Source organism: Callithrix jacchus, chromosome 14, assembly GCF_049354715.1.
Source record: "Callithrix jacchus isolate 240 chromosome 14, calJac240_pri, whole genome shotgun sequence".
In the NCBI taxonomy this organism is placed as follows: Eukaryota; Metazoa; Chordata; class Mammalia; order Primates; family Cebidae; genus Callithrix; species Callithrix jacchus.
In genome coordinates, this window is record NC_133515.1 from 76213809 (window position 1) to 76225000 (window position 11192).

The following is an 11192-nucleotide window of genomic DNA, read 5'->3' on the forward strand; positions in this document are numbered from 1 at the left end:
CAATTGAATGAGTTCTCTTTGGGTATTAAAATGCAAGCCAGTCTTTTCGATAACACTCCTATTCTTAAAAGAAGAACAATCTGGATGTCTTCATTCTCAAAGTTCTACATTTTTAGGAATATTTACTCTCTCTTATGAACTCACCCGGATGAAGTGGCCAAGTTTCTCATCACCGAAGGAGAGTTTTAATAATATTCCTGAAGCAGAGTTGTCATGGGTGCGATCAAAATGGTTGCCATCTGGTTTACAGCCATTACAATGCTTTCCATGAAGTTGTTTCTTTTCCTTTTTTATTTATTTATTTTTTTGAGACAGTCTCGCTCTGTCACCTACACTGGCGTGCAGTGGTGTGCTCACTGCAACCTCCGCCTCCTGGGTTCAAGCAATTCTCCTGCCTCAGCCTCCTGGCAACCATTTATATCACATTCATGCCAGCTCTGCTTCAGGAGTATTATTAAAATTCTCCTGAGTAGCTGGGATTATGACACCCACCACCATGCCCAGCTAATTTTTTGTATTTTTAGTAGAGATAGGGTTTCACTTTGTATTTATAGTAGAGATAGGGTTTCACTGTGTTGGCCAGGCTGGTCTCAAACTCCTGACCTCAGGCGATCCACCTGCCTTGGCCTCCCAAAGTGCTGGGATTACAGGTGTGAGCCACTGTGCCCGACCAAAATTGCTTATTTTCAACCTCCACTTAGGTTAATGGGGCACTAGCATTTTGAAAACAATATTAGGGGGTTTACATTTTCCCTGGACATCTATCAGTGTGGCCAGGAAGGATCCCAAATTGCTGAGTAGAAAAAATATTTGTGAGCTGGGCGAGGTGGCTCACGCCTGTAATCCCAGCACTTTGGGAGGCCGAGGCAGGCCAATCACTTGAGGTCAGGAGTTCAAGACCAGCTTGGGCAACATGGTGAAACCCTGTCTCTATTCAAAATACAAAAATTAGCTGGGCGTGGTGACAGCCACCTGTAGTCCCAGTTACTTGGGAGGCTGAGGCGGGAGAATTGCTTGAACCTGGGAGGTGGGGGTTGCAGTGAGCCGAGATTGCACCATTGCACTCCAGCATGGGCAACAGAGTGAGACAATTCGACTCAAAAAAAAAAAAAAAAATAGACTTCAGGACAGGGTCTCTATAGGTTCCATACTATGGATAGAATTCAAACTAAATCAAACTATCTCACTGAAATCAGCGAAAATCAGTGTTCACTTTTCAAGGTATTATTTTAGTTAAGTTTTTAGGAAGTCTCCTGGGCTGTCCAAAATGATCATTATCAAGTATATTTAAGCTCCGGTGCACTTGAAGAGCTTAGACTCTAAGCAGTATTTTTAAAAGGCATCGATTCATGTCATCGCTTTAAATAAAAAACATGCATATGCAAGCACCCACAGAATCCAAATTCTGACTTGCTGTTGAAACAAGGCTCCTATTACGGAACTGATTAGGCTGAGACCTTTAGAAGAAATGAAGGACAAAACTGCATTAAGCCTCTAAATTTTTTTTCCTTTTTTTTTTTTCATTTTTTGAGTCGGAGTTTCGCTCTTGTTGCCCAGGCTGGAGTGCAATGGCACAATCTTGGCTCGCCACAACCTCCACCTCCTGGGTTCAAGCTATTCTCCTGCCTCAGCCTCCAGAGTAGCTGGGATTACTGGCATGCACCACCATGCCCAGGTAATTTTATATTTTGTATTTTTAGTAGAGACAAAGGCTGGTCTCGAACTCCTGACCTCAGGTGATCCACCCATTTTGGCCTACCAAAGTGCTGGGATTACAAGTGTGAGCCACCACACTGGGCTTTTTTATTTGTTTATTTATTTTTGAGATGGAATTTCACTCTTGTTGCCCAGGCTGGAGTGCAGTGGCGCGTTCTTGGCTCACTGCAACCTTCACCTCCCAGTTTCAAGCGATTCTCCTGCCTTAGCCTCCCGAGTAGCCAGGACTACAGGCATGCACCATCATGCCTGGTTAATTTTGTATAATTTTAGTAAAGATGGAGTTTCACCATGTTGGCCAGGCTGGTTTTGAACTCCTGACCTCAGATGATCCACCAGCCTCAGCCTCCCAAAGTGCTGGGATTATAGGCATGAGCCATCAGGCTCAGCCTAAAAAAGTTTTTAAGAATCGGTTTTCACTTTTGGTGCTATTGTGTTACTCATGCCACCCTAGCCAGAGCCATCTGCCCAAGTGGACCTGCAGCTTTTAACACAAGTTTGCCCCAGAGCATCTCCCCAGTGATGGGAGATAATTAGCAGCAAAACTTTCCACCCAGTGAAATTGGGGAAGTCAGCTCTTGGATGGTCACTTCCAACCACATATAGATGCACAAAAACTGTCATGGTATAGATTTGCCAGAATATGAAAAAGATTGAGACGCCTTGACTATTGAGAAATGCTAGGTGTGTGATTGCTGAGAAATGCTGAGGGTATGATAGAATATATTGTTTGCTAAGAAGAACGATGGCAAGGAAAACCTAGCCACCACCCTCGCCCCAAGTAGAAAACTGTTTGGGGCATTCTAAAGTGGCAGGACAATATATAAATATCATACACTGGCTAAAACAATTCTTTAAGGGTGGGACATCTGACCCTGCCCTTGTGGCTCTCTCGTGGAGAATACTTTGTAGTTTGTCTGTGATCAGTGGTAAGTGTGCACTAGCTGCCTACTTGGTATATTTTTGTGTTATGAGAAAATACTGAACATTTGTTGTTACCTGTTCAGAGAGAATAAACGTGTGGGTCAGAATCAGCTGGAGGCCCTCAGCCCGGAATGCTGTCAGCCCCTGAGGCTCTCAGCTCGGAAAACTGTTGGCCCCCTGGATAGACCCACTTTTCGATTCTATCTGGGTGTCTGCTTCTCAGTTCCTTCAGCGCTGCCTGGGTGCGGGTCTCTATGGCTGAGCTGGTCTCAGTACTTGCCATAAAACATTAAGTAAGAAAATCCTCACCCCAAAGACTACACTTCTTAAACTCAGCAGTAAAATAATAAAATAAAAAATGAAATAAAATTACTTCTTTATGATGAAAGATCAGAATGCAGCTTGGGCGCAGTAATCCCAGCACTTTGGGAGGCCAAGGCAGGTGGATCACAAGGTCAGGAGTTCAAGACCAGCCTCACCAACATGGTGAAACCCCATCTCGACTAAAACTACAAAATTAGCCAGGTGTGGTAGCGCATGTAATCCCAAGCTATTTGGAAGGCTGAGGCAGGAGAATCACTTGAAAGGGGAGGCAGAGGTTGCAGTGAGCCAAGATCCATCACACCATTGCACTCCATCCTGGACAACAAGAATGAAACTCTGTGTCAAAAAAAGAAAAGAAAAAAAGAAAGATAAATCAGAAGGCAGTATAGTATTTCAAGGATTTATAACCCCCAATAAGATGGTCACCATTTAACGGAATTTATGGAGAGCTTGGTAAATCATTTCTTAAATATTTGTTTTACTGGCCAGGTGTGGGGGCTCATGCCTGTAATCCCAGCACTTTGGGAGGCTGAGGTGGGTGGATCATGAGGTCAGGAGTTTGGGACCAGCCTGGCCAACATGGTGAAACCCCATCTCTACTAAAGACACAAAAAAATTAGCTGGGCGTAATGGCACGAGACTGTAATCCCAGCTACTCTGCAGGCGGGGAGGGTGGGGGTGGCTGAGGCCTGAGGCAGGAGAATCACTTGAAACCAGGAGTTGGAGGTTGCAGTGAGCTGAGATTGCACCATGCCATTGCACTCCAGCCCTGGCAGCAGGGCGAGACTTCATCTCAAAAAATAAAAATAAAAATAAAGCTGGGCACAGTGGCTCATGCCTGTAATCCTAGCACTTTGGGAGGCTGAGGTGGGTAGATCACCTGAGGTTAGGAGTTCAAAACCAGCCTGGCCATCATAATGAAACCCCATCTTAAAAATAAAATAAAATAAAAATAAAAACAAGTCCCGGTTCAGTGGCTCACACCTGTAATCCCAGCACTTTGGGATGCCAAGTCAGGCAGATCAGGAGGTCAGGAGTTCAAGACCAGCCTGGCCAACATGGTGAAAGCCTGTCTCTACTAAAAATACAAAAATTAGCTAGGCATAGTGGGGCATGCCTATAATCCCAGCTACTCAGGAGGCTGAGGCAGGAGAATTGCTTGAACCAGGACCCAGGAGGTGGAGGTTGCGATGAGCCAAGATTGCACCACTGCACTCCAGCCTGGGCTACAAAGCAAGACTCCATCTCTAAATAAATAAATAAAAATAAAAATAATTGTTTTACTTCTATTGGAATCTAGCAAGGGAACAACATTGATAAAATACTTGCCGTGAAACAAATCTGCTCTTCTATTTTACTGTGACTAATTGGGAAGATTTTAAGAAGTGAGATTAGCTAAGCATTCTGCTAGAAGGGGTCATAGGATAACAAGGCATGAGCTTTGTCTTCCTCCTTGAGTTCCATATTGGATTATTACAACTCAAACTCCCTAGCAAGTAATGAACTTTGATCTTTATCCTCCTTTTATTTAATATTATCTGAGCAGCTTAATTTAGATAAAAATCTAAGCCCAGGACGTGGATCTGTAGGCATATGGTAAATGTTAGTTCCTTTTCTTTTCTAGGGAATGGTTTGAACATGTTCCTAAGAGATCATAAAATAAGATATTGTGGGCTGGACGTGGTGGCTCATGCCTGTAATCCCAGATACTTGGGAGGCTGAGGCAGGAGAATCACTTGAACCCTGGAGGCAGAGATTGCAGTAAGCCAAGATCACGCCACTGCCCTCCAGTCCAGGCGACAGAGCAAGACTCCATCTCACCAAAAAAAAAAAAAAAAAGATATTGTGAAAGTACTTTGTAAAATTAAAATAGAGCAAATATAAGGCATTAAGACTGAGGATGTGATTTTCCAGGTGCAGCCCAGGCTGGCTCTGTGGGGACTCCAATCTGTGCTGCGTTTTCTCGATTGCAAGGCCCATAGCAGGTGAACTCAGGCTTCACACTATTGAGGGTGTCTTATGGGTGTCACTCAGTTGCCACATAAATAATGGATTCCTGGACGCAACAGGATATGCTCAGGCTGCCATTATTGTGCTTGAACAAGCCCAGGCAGAGGCTGGCGTTTTCCTCCTAAATCACGTGGGAATTAAGTATAATTCCTCCGGCTTATTTTCCCCCACTTGCAGGGAGAAAGTTTGCTTAAAATACTTAGCTAGTTAATAAATACAAGGCTAGTTGTTGTTTTCAGAAGTTAGATCTGGGTCACAAATCTGTCAGTCAATATTTGCATGATCATAGTACAGAGGTGCCTTAAATGGAAACAACATAGAAACAACTCATTCAGTTTGTCAGAGCAATAGTTTCAGATTGTTCCAGATTGACAGGCTTCTCCCATGTCTTTTGGTCCCATAAATGTAAAACTATGGAATGACTGTATGAACAGTTAGCCATGATGAATCATTAACATGGAGAGACTTTCCACCATTTCTAAGTCATCACCTCCAAAATTATTTATCAAGGAGATTGGTCTTAGATGGGATTTATAGGTATCACTTACACCTAAGGGGCTTTAAAATCTTACATGTTTTAGTAATTTGTTTTCTCAAAGAGCAGAAAAAGGGAGTTCTTCTGGAGAATCACTCATGCCCTGTCATTCGTGAACCCTCAGGAATTAGAGGAATCAAGTTTCATAAAAATAGAGGACAGCCAGGCATGGTGGCTCATGCCTGTAACCCCAGCACTTTGGGAGGCCAAGGCAGGAGGATTGCTTGAACCCAGAAATTGGAGACCAGCCTGGACGACATAGGGAGACCCTGTCTCTACAAAACATACAAAAAAAAAAGAAAATTAGCCAGGCATGGTAGCGTGCGCCTATAGTCCCAGCTACTTGGGAGGCTAAGGCAGGAGGATCACCTGGAGCCTAGGGAGGTCGAAGCTGCAGTAAGCTGCGATCCTGCCACAGGACTCTAGCCTCCCAAGTAGCTGGGACTTTGATATCTAGATCCCGTCCCAAACAACCAACCAAACAAAAAAGATGCAGGGAAGCAACTCAAACATGAACAACCTGTTCTCCCAGATAGTTCAGCCTCTTTGCCCCATCTAGGCTAGCCCGGGGCTGCTCCTGAGTCAGTTTATACCTGGCTAATTGACGAAATAAGGCAGGACACAGGGCCCCAACTGAGATAGCTATTATAAGGGACGTAGAATCTAGTCACCTAGATTTTTTCATGTCTTCGAATTTTTTAGGAGAGAAATAGCAACAAAAACCATTATGAGACATTTGTTTGGAAAAGCAACTTCTATGGGGTGGGCTTGGAAATTCAGTCCAATCTCATAACGACCAGCAATGAAAATCAATGTTTAAAGTGATCCCTGATTTGCTACAAACAACACTGAGAAGTCGGGTATAATAATATATAATTATTTAATAAACATTTTCAGCAAGAGCACTTCAGTGAGGTTTTAAAATTATTCCCTTATTCAGAAAATGCAGTAACTGCTACCTCCTCCGTCCTAGGTTTTACTGAAAAATGACTTGAAGGAGTTATTTTTCCTTCTATGTTGAATCAATTTATACTATAGAGATGACCCATGTCTGGTTTTCTTCTATAGTAATAAAGGACAATAAGGCCGGGCGTGGTGGCTCACGTCTATAATCCCAGCACTTTGGGAGCCCGAGATGGGTGAATCATCTGAGGTCAGGAATTTGAGACCAGCCTGACCAACATGGTAAAACCCTGTCTGTACTAAAAATAAAAATTAGCCAGGCATGGTGGCGCATGCCTGTAATCCCAGCTACTTCGGAGGCTAAGGCAGGAGAATCTCTTGAACTTGGGAAGTGGAGGTTGCAGTGGGCCAAGATTGCACCATTGCACTCTAGCCTGGGCAACAAGAGTGAAACTCCATCTCAAAAAAAAAAAAAGACAACGAACCTCCAGGTGGACAAAAAGAAAGTAATAATAAAAGACAGGATAGCAGCCAAGAAGATTCATTTATATCCTGAGATTCCACTTTGAGTAAGTTTTGCTTCATTCCATTCTTGGGTTCCTCTTTTCTTTTCTTTTTTTTTTTTTTTTTGAGATGGAGTCTCGCTCCGTCTCCCAGGCTGGAGTGCAGTGGTGCAATATCAGCTCACTGCAACCTCTGCCTCCCGGGTTCAAGCAATTCTCCTACCTCAGCCTTCTCAATAGCTGGGATTACAGGTGTGCACCACCATACCCAGCTACTTTTTGTATTTTTAGTACAGACAGGGTTTCCCCATGTTGGTCAGGCTGGTCTCGAACTCCTGACCTTGTGATCCGCCCACCTCAGCCTGTCAAAGTGCTGGGATTACAGGCATGAGCCACTGCACCCAGCCTTTTTTTTTTTTTTTTTTTTTTAGCTAGAGTCTGACTCCTATGCCACTGGAGTACAGTGGAATGATCACTGCTCACTGCAACCTCAACCTTCCTGGGCTCAGGAGATCTTCCTGCCTCAGCTTCCAGAGTAGCTAGGACTATAGGCACATGCCACCATGGCCAGCTAATTTTTTGTACTTTTTGTAGAGTCAGGGTTTCCCAATGTTGCCCAGGCTGGTCTATCCTTAAGTTTCAAATATATTTTAACAACAATGTTAGCCTTTCAAAGAAGATCTTATTTGTCTATAGAGATTAACAAATATGGGGCCGTATCCTGTACAAAGACTATAAAGAAGTTTCCTCACCCAGGAACAATGTAGGGGTTTCCTTGTGTTTTTGTTTTTTGAGACAGGGTCTTGCTCTGTAGGCCAGGCTGGAGTGCAGCGGTGCGATCTCTGCCTCTCAGGCTCAAGTGATCCTCCCACCTCAGCCTCTTGAGTAACTGGGGTTACAGGCATCCACCATCATGCCGGGCTAATTAAAAAAATTGTTTTTTCTCTTCCCAGGAATTTTTTTTCTTAATTTTATTTTATTTTTTTTTTTGTACTTTTAGTAGAGACGAGGTTTTGCCATTGCCTAGGCTGGTCTCCAACTCCTGGGCTCAAGCAATCCACCCACCTCTGCCTCCCAAAGTACTGGGATTCCAGGCTTGAGCCTCTGTATCTGGCTCAATGTAGTTTTTATTTGTTTTAAACTAATGGTTTTCAAATGGGGACAGTTTTGAGGGGGCAGGGAACATTTGGCAATGTCCAAAGATATTGTTGGTTTTCACATCTTGTGGGGTGGGAGGTGCTACCGGCATCTAGTGCTTAGAGGCCAGGGATGCTACTAAAAATCCCACAAGCCACAGGATACCCAAACAAAATTATTCAGTCCAAAATGTCAAATGGCCAAGGTAAAGAAAACCCTGCTTTCAACAAAATGAGGTAAGTAATCACTAACAAAGTCTAAGAGTTATTAGGTGTAAATTATGCCCACAGACATCTCTGAAAATGAAAATATATTTTGGACTACAGAAACTGAAAATCTCAGCTGGGCACAGTGGCTCACGCCTGTTATCCCAGCACTTTGGGAAGCTAAGGCAGGTGGATAATCTGAGGTCAGGAGTTCAAGACAAGCCTGGCCAACATGGTGAAACTTCATCTCTACAAAAATAGAAAAAATTAGCCAGGTGTCATGGCACATGCCTGTAATCCCAGCTACTCAGGAGGCTGAGGCAGGAGAATCACTTGAACCCGGGAGGCAGAGGTTGCAGTGAGGAGAGATAGTGCCACTGCACTCCAGCCTGGGTGACAGAGCAAGACTGTCTCAAAAAAAAAAAAAAAAGAAAGAAAGTGAAAATCTCTGCCAAATCAAATCTAATAAACATGTACTGTGTGAATAAGAGTTTGTGTGTACATTTTGTTGTTATCAAGAATTGTGAGTACTTAAGAATTTGAAGAAATTTTTTTTTGTTTGTTTGTTTTTATAAAGATGGGTTTTCACCATGATGCCCAGGCTGGTCTTAAACTCCTGACCTCAGGTGATCCACCCCCCTCATCCTCCCAAAGTGCTAGGATTACAGGCGTGACCCACCACGCCTGGCCGAATTTGAAGAAATTGTATGTACAAATGAGAAAAGCCTGAATAGGGATATCTTTACTTTCAAAACATGTTCTACTATTAAATTTTGTTTTGGCTTTTTACCAAAAAAATCATTGTGTTTTGTTTTTGTTTTTGTGATGGAGTCTCATTCCTGTCGCCCAGGCTAGAGTACAATGGCGAGATCTCAGCTCACTGCAACCTCCAACTCCCAGCGTTAAGCAGTTCTCCTGCCTTAGCCTCCCAAGTAGCTGGGATTACAGGCACCCACCATAAGCCACCATAGTAGAGATGGGGTTTCACCATGTTGGTCAGGCTGGTCTCAAACTCCTCACTTCAGGTGATCCACCCACCTTGGCCCCCCAAAGTGATGGCATTACAGGTGTGAGCCACCATCCCCGGTCGACTGTACAATGTTTAAATGTATAGGGAAGCCTAATTAGGAACTTTAGTTTCTAGGGTCAGTAATGCTTCTCCTATAGTGTGAACTGGAAAAATCAGTTTGTGTTAGGATTTAATTATTAGTAAGATTACCAGACAGAATGGTGAAGACATGCTATGCTCCTTAGAGGACGGATGTCTTTACAAATCAGGAACCATGCTACAGGGTGGGCACCAAGGGACTATCCCACGTGGCAAAGAAACTAATCCACTGATTATAGAGCAAGAGCAAAACAATCAGTAATTAGAAACGTTTCCGTTAATGGTGCCCTTCTGTCTCTGAAATTTACCTGTGCACCTTCCCATTTAAACTCCAGCTGTTGCTACTACTTCTAGCTCATAAATATTTATACCATCCTTTTTTACAGTAAGACAATTAATTGAAGCATGTAATCTGATTAGCTAATAAGAAAGCCAATTGTCTAGTTTATAATTAATGTTTGCTACTTGGCTAGTTTGAAACCCATATTGGGGTTGCAAAAATGCCCTCCACATTTATGCTTCTAATGTTTGCTACTTAAATCAATCTCTCTCTCTCTCTCTCTCTCTCTCTCCAGAGTCTTGCTCTGTCACCCAGGCTGGAATGCAGTAGCACAGTCTCAGCTCATTGCAACCTCCCCGTCTTGGGTTCAAGTGATTCTCATGCCTCAGCCTCCCGAGTAGCTGGGATTACAGGTGTGCGCCACCATGCCTGGCTAATTTTGTATTTTTTGTAGAGATGGGGTTTCTCCATGTTGGTCAGGTTGGTCTTGAACTCCCAACCTCAGGTGATCCACCTGTCTCAACCTCCCAAAGTGCTGGGATTACAGGTGTGAGCCACAGCGCCCAGCCTAGCAAATTATTTATCTTTTAAAGCACTTGATTCCAGAATATAGAACTGTTAGAACTCAAGTATACAAACACCCTATTTTTAAAATGAGTGCTTTCCTGGAAGAAGTTGCAAAAAAAAAAAGGTCGGGGGGCAAAATATCTGAATAAACGTTTCACCAAAGAAGATAAACAAATGGTTTAATATGCACATGAAAAGATGCTCAATATCCTAACTCACTAGGGAAATTCAAAATGAAACCACAGGAGATACTGCTTCACAACCTAACTAGAATTGCTATCATCAAAATCACAGGCTGGGTGTGGTTAGTGCCTGAAGCCTATAATCCCAGCACTTTGGGAGGCTAAGAAGGGAGGACTGTTTGAGCTCAGAAGTTCAAAACCAGACTGGGCAGCACAGCCAGACTTTCGCTTTAATAAAAAAAAAAAAAAGCCTATGTGGTGGCCTGCACCTGGAGGCAGAAGGATTGCATGAACCTAGGAGATCAAGGCTGCAGTGACCTATGATTTTGCCATTGAACAACCCGTGACAGAGCCAAACCCTGTATCAAAAAGTAAAAAATTAAAAACTCAGTAAAGTCTAAAAAAACTTTTTTTTTTTTTTTTTGAGACGGAGTTTCGCTCTTGTTACCCAGGCTGGAGTGCAATGGTGCGATCTCGGCTCACTGCAACCTCCGCCTCCTGGGTTCAGGCAATTCTCCTGCCTCAGACTCCCGAGTAGCTGGGATTACAGGCATGCACCACCATGCCCAGCTAATTTTTTGTATTTTTAGTAGAGATGGGGTTTCACCACATTGACCAGGATGGTCTCGATCTCTTGACCTCATGATCCACCTGTCTCGGCCTCCCAAAGTGCTGGGATTACAGGCTTGAGCCACCGCGCCTGGCCAAAAACATATTTTTTTTATTTAAAGAATATGGGCTGGGCGCTGTGGCTCACACTTGTAATCCCAGCACTTTGGGAGGCCAAGGCAGGCAGA